The following is an 11,992-nucleotide window of genomic DNA, read 5'->3' as shown; positions in this document are numbered from 1 at the left end:
TACCCTTTTTTTTTTTTTTTTGACTGTTGAATACAGCACAGCCTAGAAAGGTGATTAGTTCTTATTTTATTATACGGGTGGAAGTGTCTTTCTTTATTCTTTTTTTTTTTTAAAGATGACCAGTAAGGGAATCTTAACCCTTGGCCTTGGTGTTATCAGCACCATGCTCTCCCAAGTGAGCCACGGGCCAGCCCAAAAAGGGTCTTTCGTCTGTTTTCTTGGGGCAGCACTCAAGTGTGGGCATCTCATAGGAATAGACATATCTCTTGCATTGGGGGTACACCGGGTACCAATCACTGACAAGGTTCAATCACCTCAAGTTCAAAATCAGAAGTACAGAAAAAAAATAAAGACAAAAGGATGAGTTTGACCTATTACTTATCAGTAAGAGTGGCTTATTTTGAAGTCTATTTCAAAAGGCTGTGCCAAGCCAGATTTAGAAGAGAAAAAATCTTTTGTTCAAACCCCTCACCCAAATATAACTAAATGGAATAAAAGTCTGAGGTCATGTAATAGGTTTCAATTGTTAGGCCGCAGGTGTCAAAAGTATAATTAAAGTATAAGCCATTTTTTTGAGTTTTGATATATTACAGGCATTTATAGAACATTTTATCACACAAAACATTTCCATGTTTAGAAAGAGAATGTGCCTTTCCTTCTCAGTGCCCCAGGAAGCCACCTTATTGGGTGACTTTTATATAAATACAGAAGCTAGCTGCCAAGAAACGCACCTTCACTTCTTAGAAAAATATTCCTATGTTTATATTTTGGTAGACCTGGGCTTGCTAGACATAAACCATTCCTCATCAGCAACAAGTAGTGGTTTATTTTTGTCATCCATAAAATAAACCAGGTCCCAGCCAAAGGAAATGACTCTTGGAGGCAGCCCTGTCATGGAAGTGCTGTAGAAGTTACAAATGGCTCTGTGGCCCAGGCCATAAACAGTCTTTAGGAGGGCTGGTGCTGAGCTGTTGATATTAAAAATCACCTCATTAATTATGTTTGTAAACAATGCAGCTGTCTGTGCTTGCAAGCTGGCTTCCCCAGCATAATAATATTTGTAACAATAATAACCATCATTTCAAGCATAGCAATAAATAGTGAATCCAAGAACCTCAAGTGAAGTCACATCTGGGAGCTGCCACCTGGTCATTCAAAATACTTACTTCTTCAGAAGGTAGGAAGGCTGTTATTTGTTTGTTTGTTTTCCACTCAGAAGGCACTTTATCAGGATCAAATACTCCACTAGAATCCCAACTTACTTTTTGAAAGGAACAGGTCAATAGTGTGGGAAGAGTAACAAAACCAAGAGACAAGAGAAGTGGAGGAGCTGGCCAGAAAAGGGCATAGTGTGGCATAGCTGCCAGAGAGGATGATGGCAAAGGGGCTCAGCTCTCCCTGCGAAGGGTCAGTGAGGTCAGGATTGCACCTCAAGGCACCCGACAGCCAGCCATACATTCTTGGCACTTGTTTCATTATACTTTTATCCTACAGAAATTTATTGAACACCTACTGTGTGCCAGGTGTGCACCAGGTATCCATTTTAGATGCCTACTGGTGATGTAATTGAGACGTACCTGACAGACTATGTAACACATAATCTAAACGGCCTGGCACTTATTTTCTTTAAAGTCATATCTTAGGAGCGCATATTTCTAAAGTTAGCCCAGCAGCTGTAAGCCCTTAAAATTGTTAAAAGCAAGAGGAAATATGTTTTCATATAACATAAGTAAGCTAGGAATTACTAGGCCTCTTTCCACATGAGAGGACAATGCCTTCATACCTCATTTGTGCCTCCTCCCCATGTAAATTTTAATCCTGAACTTCACCAGAGAGAGATAAATGTGGTAGCCAATTCCAAAGCATTACCCATTTTCTCTGTCTCTGTCCCTCTCTTTCCTCTCTCATCCTGTGTATATATTAATTTTATAGATCTTTTATTGTCTGAACTACACTGGTTGCGTGAGAAGCAGAACAATAGGCCAAGAAGTTCCATTTCACACATGCCATCCTTATAATTCAAATAGGACAATAAAAAGAGAGAGAGAGAGAGATCTATAAACTGGTGATAAATCAGTGTCCTAAACCAAATTAACCATCGAAATAGATTATCATAAAAACAACGCCATGAAAAATATTCTTCACCTTGCTGGTTCAGCTGCCTGTAGTGGAGAGAGGACGGGTGTGTGTGCACATGTGTATGTGCCACACACACATATGCAGACACGCGCATGCACAAACACATGTTCATAAGGAGGCCACACAGTGTACATGCTATTTGCTCCTCCAGGAACAGGAGAGGGCTAAAAAACCACAGTATTAATTTATTAGCATTACCCAGTTTCTAAAGCTCAGCTTTCATTCAACATGGTAAAAAAAACAATACCGTGTGCCCAGTCATGTTAAATTCTAAGGACACAAAGTAAGCTAGAGTGGACACAATCCTTGTTTTCATAAAACTTCCAGCCAGGGCAGAATAGATAGACATAAATCAAATAATTACACAGATAAAATTTTTGCAACTATAAATCCTGAAAAGTGCCATTAAGAAAAGCACAGGCTGCTATGAGCACATCGAACAAGGGAACCCAACCTAATCTGAGGTCCGGAACAAATGAATCTTTGAGCTGAAGAACTGATAGAGACTAAAGAGATATAAATGGTCCCCCAGCAAGCAACACCCTACATCAGTAGGAGGAGTGAAACATACTGCTTTCACAGGGGAAAGTTGGGGAGGAATGCATGAGGAAATGTGATTGGGACCACAGGCAAGGAGAGGGGGGAATGTTCCAGACAGAGGGAGCCACATATACAAAGACTCTGAAGACAGAAGGTCACACAAAAGGCAGAGAGCAAGAGGAAGGTGGTGCCAGATGAGGCATGGCAGATGGGCAGAAACCAGATCAGGCAGAGTATTAACATGTCAGGGGAGAAGGGAGATTGGTGGAAGGGGCATTGTGTTTTCTCTTTCAAAAACTCACTTTGTTACTATGTAAAAAACAGGTTTACATGAGGGAAGGAAGATGCTTCCTGGTAAGTTATCAGTCCTCTTACCAGTCCTCTATGCAAGTCTAGGCAAGAGATTAGACTGGGAGTCTACTACTAATTAGCTGTGTGACCTTGGATAATTTGCTTCACCCCTTTAAGCCTCAATTTCCCCACCTGTAAAATGGCAATAATAATGGTTTTTGTGGGATTGAATGAGATCATGCCTATGGAGTGCCCAGTCTCCTGTAAGCCTTCAATAAATGTTAGCTGTTGGTGGTGCTGGAGATGGAGAGAAATAGACAGATTAGAGAGAGATAAATAGTCCACCAGCAAGCAATCACCCTACCTAACTCATCACTAGGAGGAGTGAGACATTTTCTTTCATAGGAGAAAGGTTGGGGAGGAATGAATGGGGAAAAGCAATTGGTACCAATATGAGAAGTTTCCCAAATTTGAAACAATACTTGTTCCTTATTATAAGCACTGCCAGTAATGTTTAAGCTGTGAAAGGTGTCTGAGACCATTTAGAAAAGTAATTACTGGGGCCGGCCCGGTGGCGCACTGCTACAGTGCACCGCTTGGGAGCGCAGAGGCGCTCCCACCGAGGGTTCGGATCCCACATACAGACCGGTTCCCGCTCACTGGCTGAGCGAGGTGCGGATGCAGCACTGAGGGTTGCGGTCCCGTTGCCGGTCCCGGTCCGGTACTGGCGCGTCACTGAGGGTTGCGATCTGTTGCCGGACACGAAAAAAAAAAAAGAAAAGTAATTACTAAAAAATGCTTAAGTAATATCTTCAACAAGCTTTGCAGCAACAGCACAAAAAAATTACAGAAAGGTGAATAACTTGCTTAAGGTCATCGGGCTGTTAATAGCTGAAGCCAGAAGTCCAATTCTGTAGTTTGCATTGAAAATTATGGTAGCACTATAACTGTTTTGGTAAATAGTGTCAAACTAATTTTATAGTTCTATAAAATAATTCTTGCCTTTGGATCTAATAATGTCACTTTGAAGGCTTTATCAAAAAGCATACAGGAAGTTAAATACATGAAAGCAGCATTATGTGTCGATTGCCAAAGGCAATTGCTATGCACTTTTAAGGCGAGTTGAATGATATATCCAAAACTTGTAATGCAGCAAGAAAAAAATTACCCTCTGTATTAACCACAGACTTGAGGACTGAGAGATTTCCTTAATTAAATCCAACTGCTTTTCTACAGTAGCTTTAGGTAGAAACTACTTGTGGGAAGCTTAAGGTAATTGATCCTGAAATTAAGCACTCGTTCAAAATCTGGGCACCGGACTTCTAGTGTACCTCCTGCAAAAAAACTCAGTTACAGAAACCACAACTGGTTTTCCCCAGCTGATCCTTCAGGGTGTCCCCTTTAAACTTGCCAGCCTCCTCGACTAGGAGATAAAATCATGCAGGGGTATGGATTAGCTATCATGTCATTACAGCAGGCACAGCCGTCTGTTACAGGTAAATTGCTAGGCAATGTAATAACAATGCAGTTTATTTACTGTGCAGGGTGCTTATCTACAGAAATGTTCCCGACAAACAAAGAAAGGCACAGCTAAATGCCTTCTCTTTAGAATTATAGGCTGAAGCTATGCCAGCACCTTCAGAGAATAAAAATGCTAAATAATGCCTGTATACATAGAGTCCCTAAAAACCCAAAGCATTTCCTAACAGAGGAAGCAGAAAAAGGCAAATGATGTCTGGGATGTCCACAGGGTCTTTCTCAGGCTCCCATCCGTATTGAATAAATCACAACCCAAGGGGAGGAGGACCCAAAGAATAGTCAGGCGGAATCCAGACTCACAACACTCACTGTTCTTAAATGGTGATGGTGATAATGATGAGGTCAAAGAGGTCAAGTACTATTTGTCACATGCTTGTCATCTGCCTCACGCTTTTCAACATTCTCTTTTAATTCTCAAAACAACCCTATGAAAGGTTTGTCCTACTATTGCCCCCATTTAGACAAAGAGGCTCACAGTAAGGCACTTGTTCACTAGGCTGTTAAACCGAAATTAGAAACCAGGTCTGCCTCACTCCAAACCAGAGGTATCAGCCTCTACACCAGACTGTTCTCAAGAACCTGAGGGACTCGCCTGAGGTTGGACGTGGTACGCAGGGCTCCTGCTGAACCTGCCGTTGGCGCCCACTCTGTGCACACATCCCACCCACCAAAGCATCCACTGGGCTCACACTTGGTGCTCCACAGTGAAGGCCGGTAATACAAAGCGCACTGTTTTACTGAAAACCTAGTAGATGCCTCTTAAACATACAGCCTTCCATGAACAGAATAAGTGAATTAATGAGTGAAGGAATGAAGAAATCCAATTAAGTAGTCTAGGATGCAGCCTAGACAGACAGACATGACCGGAATGTGATTGCTCTGAAAGAAAGCTATAACTTAATCAATAGTTATTAACATACCTGAAGAAAAAATGTGTCCACAGAAGGAAGGGGGTCTGCCCAAAGTTCAGAAAAATGGAGCAGTATTGAATTTGGCAGTGTTTATCCAGTTGTGCCCAAGGGAGAAAGGAAGTATATATCTGATGTCCATAGAAAGATGTACCAGCATTGTTTAGTTCACTTCAGTAGTCTTTGTAAGCATACTGTGTGCCACGCTGTGTAACAGGCACTGTGATTAAACACACAAATACACACACACACAGTTCCTCACTTGAAGGGACCTGCAACGAGAGTGGGAGAGACCAGCACATAAACAATTCTTCAGTGCTTGGTGCTACAATAGAGGTATACGAAGGGTACTATGGAGCACAGAGGAGATAAACTTAGTTCAAGATCTAGGAAAACTTACTGAAGTGACCACTGAGGTGTGTTTCAGTGAATAAGCAAGTATCATCTAAGCTGTAAAGGACACAAAGGAGTGATAGGCAGACAAACCAGAAGTTGTCCTCATCACAACAAGTTGAAGATAAAAGTATTAGTCCAGGCTGGCCAGTTAGCTCAGTTGGTTAGAGCATGGTGTTATAACACCAAGGTCAAAGATTCAGGTCCCCATATTTGCCAGCTGCAAAGAAAAGAAAAGGATTAGGCCGGCCTGGTGGCGCACTGGATAAGTGCGCCGCTTGGGAAGCGCGGCGGCGCTCCCGCCCGAGGGTTCGGATCCCACATACAGACTGGTTCCCACTCACTGGCTGAGCGAGGCGCGGGAGCAACACCGAGGGTTGCAATCCCGTTGCCGGTCCCCGGTCCAGTACGGGGGCAACACTGAGGTTTGCGATCCATTGCCGGACATGGAAAAAGACAAAAAGACAAAAAAAAAAAGAAAAGAAAAGGATTAGTCCAGAAACAGAAGATGATGTATGTGAAGTAGCCTGAGATTTATCCTGAGAGAAATAGAGAACCACTGAAGGATGTTGACTGGAGAATAACAAGATTAACTTGCATTTCAGAAAGATGATTCTGGCAGGAATACAAACAATGGATGTGAATGGAGACAAGAGGCCAGTTAAGAAGCTATGGTCAAAGTTCCTGTTGGGATCTGTGCTAGGTCAATGTTAGCTAGGATAAAGAGGAGGGTGAAAACTAAATATTTAGGAAGGGACGTTGTTGACTGGCTAGATGGGAGGGATGAAGGAGAGGTGAGAAATCAAGGATGATTTCAAGTTTCTGGCTTGGATGTGATGTTAATGATTGATTGGATGGGAAGGATGAAGGAGAGGTAAGGAATGTAGGAATTTCTGGCTCAGGTGACCAAGTTGATGGTAATACATGAACTGAGATAGGAAATATAGGAATATAGGAGGAGCAGCCAATTTGGATTTGGAAGATGAAGAACACGAGTCTGGTTTTGAACAAGTTGAAGTGCCCATTGGACATCCCAGTGGAGCTGTCCAGTGGGGTATTGAATATATAATTCTGAAACTCAGAAGAGACATTAGGGATAAAAATAAATATTTGAACATCATAAGCAAATAGGTGATAGTTAAAACCATCAGAGTAAAAGAGATTAGCTAAGGATGGATAGAAAGATGAATGGATGGATGGATGGGAGGGAGTGAGGGAAATAAGCTAATTAAAATAAAATTAAACTATATTAGCTAGCTTTAATTTTTGGAAAGTTGTAAAACAGTTTTACTTGAACTTAAGAAAAGAAAAAAGAAGCTGAAGAAAGTAAAGGAAAATAAAATACAGATAAGTGTTTCTTTGCCATAAAAAGTATTATTTTTTAAAAGAGCCCTCCAGGTAAAGAAAACAATTATTAAAAACATATAGTGGCTAATCATTTTTAAAAATCAACTTTCTGCTCAGAAAGATGAGTAAATTAGTGCTCTCACACCTCTACCTATATCCCCTGGTATTATAACATTCATTTTTCTATTTTGTTATAATTTCTACTTTGATTTAGACTTAATTCTTATATTTAAATGATTAAATGTTCACCACCAGTTTTTTACTGTGCCTATTCCAACCTGAGTCCTTTATTTTGATTTACCTCTTACATGGCTGAATGGTGTCACTGAGTAATTTTTTTTCTAAGTGTCTGTACATTCTGTAATTCTTGAGTTTGATGATACATTAGAATGTTTACCTGTTGTCCTTACATTTGACCCACATCTTGGCTGGGTATAATATTCTTGAGTCACTCTCCCTCAGAAATGTATAAACATTACTTCATTGACTTCTGGTATTGAGTGAAAGTCCAAGGCTAGACAGATATTCTCTCCTGAGTGACTTGCTGTAGGGAAAATATAGGAAAATGGTCAGGGCCCCTCAGATGTTCAGAATCTTGCTGATCATTTGCTGTAAATAGCCACATGCACCCAGGTGTTCCTTGGTTACTATCTAATGTTATTGCACACATGCACCCAGGTGTCCTGGGTTATGGACTTAAGTATAAAGGATGAGTGGCTCTGATCCACAGTGCCCCCCAATCCAGGATGCTCAAGGGGGGCCACGGGAAGGCCAACGCTACGGCTGCTGGAGGCTGTTGTTGCCAGAACAGTGCCCCCCAATCCAGGATGCTCAAGGGGGGCCACGGGAAGGCCAACGCTACGGCTGCTGTTGCCAGAGCTAATGTTATTGCACACATGCACCCAGGTGTCCTGGGTTATGGACTTAAGTATAAAGGATGAGTGGCTCTGATCCACAGTGCCCCCCAATCCAGGATGCTCAAGGGGGGCCACGGGAAGGCCAACGCTACGGCTGCTGGAGGCTGTTGTTGCCAGAATCCCCAGGACCCTCTGGGAGGCCACCACCACTGCTGCTGGAGGCTGCTGTAAGCTGCTGCTGGATCTGCTGTAAGCTGTCAATGCCGCCAAAGAGGAAGCTGAGGACTGAGGACTGAGCTCATGTCATCTTCCAATGGCTCCCAGGACCATTCCCAATTACCTAACTCATGGACCTGCATGTGAGGGGTCTGGTGACCCAGCCTGGCAGGTGAGGGATCTGGTGACCCAGCCTGGCAGATGAGGGGTCTGACAACCCAATCTATACAATAGGTTTGAAGGGTCTGAGCGCTAGCCCTGACAATACAAATGGAAACTTAGTGTAACTAAAACAATGAAACATTTTGGCTTTAGTTATGAAATGCCTAGCCACACAATTAGCATAGCTATTGCCTCAACTCGACGACTGGCGTAGTCGTGTAGCTTTACACTTGCAAAGTCCAGGTCTTTAACCAATGGTAGGGGAAGGAAAACTCAAATGATCTCTCAACATGCATGGCTCTTTCATGTTTTGAAGTGGACAAAGCTCTTCTTTGGCAATAACGAAAGGCAACATCTAAAAGCTGAAAACCGTTCTCTGCCTCATTAAATCTTCTCATCCCTCAAGACTCTGCTCAAATGTCCTCCACCAGCCTATCAGTCTCTCTCCTCCTTCCTTTCTAGGCAAAATTTATTAATGTAGTAGTTCTTACATTTATAGCTGTAGGTGTGCCTGTTTCCCCACTAAATTATAAACAGCTTGAGAAAGAACCATGTTTTCTCCATTGTAACCTCAGCTCAAATGTTTACTGAATAATCTATTTATTCTCACTTTCCCCACATACATATTTGAGGAACTCTTTATAGCAGTTGTGCCCAAACTTCAGCATGCATCAGACTCACCTGGGGGACTGGCTAACACATAGATTGCTAAGCCCCTGCCCCTTTCTGATTTAGAAAGTCTGGAGTGGGCTCAGGAATTTGCGTTTCTAACAAGTTCCCAGGTGATATTGATGCTGTTGGTCCAGGAATCACACTTTGAGAACCATCGATTTTGAGAACCATTGGAAATAGAAATACATGAAACAAATCCTTGCAAACTAGGGGTAAATGAGGTTCAGATAATGTCCTTATGTGTATCTCAAAAACCATCAAAATCTGGTTGACTAAGTTACTCCTTATAGCATAAGCCTAACATAAGCCCAAATGCTAGAGTATGTGCCCCATGAGAAAACACATTTTGTTGTTTCACTTCGTTTTTCTTTCTTGACTCATTTTATAAGTGCCTTTAGTCAGTGTTACTTACCATGATTCTCTATTATACTATTACTATTAACTACACTAACAATCCAGTGGACCGGTGAGAATACAAATCCAGAGGAAATTCATGTACTTCAGACCAAATTTTCCTTCAAAATAAAACAATTTTAAAATCCATTTCTCTCTAATTCTTATTCTGTTTTCTCAGGCTTTTCATTCTCTCTCTGCCTTCTTATCCCCTGCACACAAGGGATAGTGGTGATTCCTACTTGTCTCAAGACTTTACAAACCACCACTAAGTATATATTCCCTTCCACACCATCCTTGCCATTTAGTCCCTGGAGAGGATAGTGCGTGGCACCAAGGCTTCTACAACAACCTTTAAGTGGTGATTTTGTACTCCTTTCCTTAAAGGATTTAAGTGCTCTGAGCACTACATCTTCCCTGGTTTCCTGCATGCTAAAGCGCGTTGCAGTGCACGAATGTTGGCGCTGCAGTGCCACCTAGAGTCTGTTGCTGGTAGACACCCAGAGCTAACCAATTCAGGGCACTCACCACCAGCTGGCTAGTTAGGAAAATATAGCCATTCTGATGGACTCTGCCTCTATAAGACATTGTTCAGTATAAGGTCAAGGAGGTCTCCCATCTGGAACTTCCATCTGGAGCTCTGGATTGTTAAGCCATCATTTGAAATGGTGTCATTAGCTGGAATTTTTGCTTCACATTAGGTTTTTAATTCTAAAGGTTTGCATATAAACCACCTTCAGAGCAAGAGACCTTCAATGGTAAAGGTATGGAAAGGGGAAAACAGAAGCTCTGTACCTTTCAGTTCTGCTTCTCGTGGTTGTGGCTGTGTTTGGGCATCGTGGAGATCTGCAGGGTGAAAATAGCTCGGTCCGGCCAGGGAGCCAGCCTGAAATGGTGCACTTCTACAATGCGCATTCAGCAAGCAGCAGCACGTTAGCAGCCAAGGGTCCATTAGCTCTCATCTAATGTTTCTTCTCAGGCAGATAAGTACAGGCATCAAACACCCTGCTTCTCGTGGTTGTGGCTGTGTTTGGGCATCGTGGAGATCTGCAGGGTGAAAATAGCTCGGCCCGGCCAGGGAGCCAGCCTGAAATGGTGCACTTCTACAATGCGCATTCAGCAAGCAGCAGCACGTTAGGAGCCAAGGGTCCATTAGCTCTCATCTAATGTTTCTTCTCAGGCAGATAAGTACAGGCATCAAACACCCTGGCCCTTTTATGACACATAAATCACAGGTCAATGCCTTCACTGAAGACTCCTGTTTGCTAAGTGAGTAGTTGCACCAGGAGCAGGGAAGCAACATTTCAGCACACTTACAGACCCAGGAGGATGAGCTGATGGCACAGGGCACAGGCAGGAATTGCTCCCTGCAATTTTATGATTAAAACCTTTCACCTGCTTGAGAACTGGCACATTGTTTTGAACCATCCACAGACAGCAGCTTGCACCAAGACCTGCCCTTGATCCCAGCCTGCCATTAACTTCTTTCTCAGAGTGGATTTCAGCAGCCCTAACTGAAGGGAGAGCAGGCTATGAGACCCCATCTCTTGGCCCACCACTAATTTGACTGAGGTGGACCTTTTCCCACACTGAATCCACAGAATCTCTCTTGACAGTTTACGCCAAGAGTCACAGAGACTGAGGGAGCCGGGAGCTGACAGTTCTGGATGTTGGGGCCCTAAGTGAAGGTTCATGAATTTGGGCTGCTGAGGTTCTTGGAACTGCCCTGGCTTCTGTCCTTCCTAGGCCTACCAGTGTAGCATTTCTGTGGATTCCATGAGTCCTGCACCCAAAATGAACTTGAGTAAATTCAGCTTCCTTAGATACCAAAATTGCTATCTAAGAAACGCTGAATCTTAGAACACACATCAGACTCAGCTTGAGATTTCTGCTCCCTACTCTACTCTATTGGGGTGAAGAAATCTTCACAGCCTGCACTCAGTCCACCAATGCTGTGCCCTGCAGCCAAAGACAGGAGCTGGCTACCCCTACAGGGCTGGCGGTGGGAGCAAGGAAGGCAGAGGGGACCAGAGTGTGGTCCGCAGACCCCTACCCACCCACAATCTATTACTGGTCTGCCACAAGAAAAGTACAGAAACTGAGAGTAAGTGTTCAGGAACTATTATAACAATTTTTCAGAACAATTAATATCTATCAAATCTAATAATCAGAGTTTGTGTTTTGTATGTCTTTGTTTCTTCCATTTCATTTTTGTAGTATTTTATTTTTATTGTATTTTAAAAATTATGAGTTCACAAATGATTGGAAATAAAAAACAAAAACAAATCCTTTCACTGCCAATGGCTTGAAGAGCACTACTTTAAATTCTCCTCCACGCCCTGGTCCAGGCCCCTTGGCCATCCAGCAGGGAGACACTTACAGAAGACAGGAATACAGTTGTGTCTTCTCTCCAAGAAAAGTGATGACTCGAGCAAAAGCAAAGCCTATTGTTCACATCTGACTATGAGGAGGACTGGTCCCTGGATCAGTCAGGTCAGAGGCAGGGCCTTGGATTTGAGTTCAGTCACCCCAAAC

The sequence above is a fragment of the Galeopterus variegatus genome, unplaced genomic scaffold (genome assembly GCF_000696425.1).
Source record: "Galeopterus variegatus unplaced genomic scaffold, G_variegatus-3.0.2 Scaffold1208, whole genome shotgun sequence".
Classification (NCBI taxonomy): Eukaryota; Metazoa; Chordata; class Mammalia; order Dermoptera; family Cynocephalidae; genus Galeopterus; species Galeopterus variegatus.
This window is presented reverse-complemented; position numbering follows the sequence as displayed.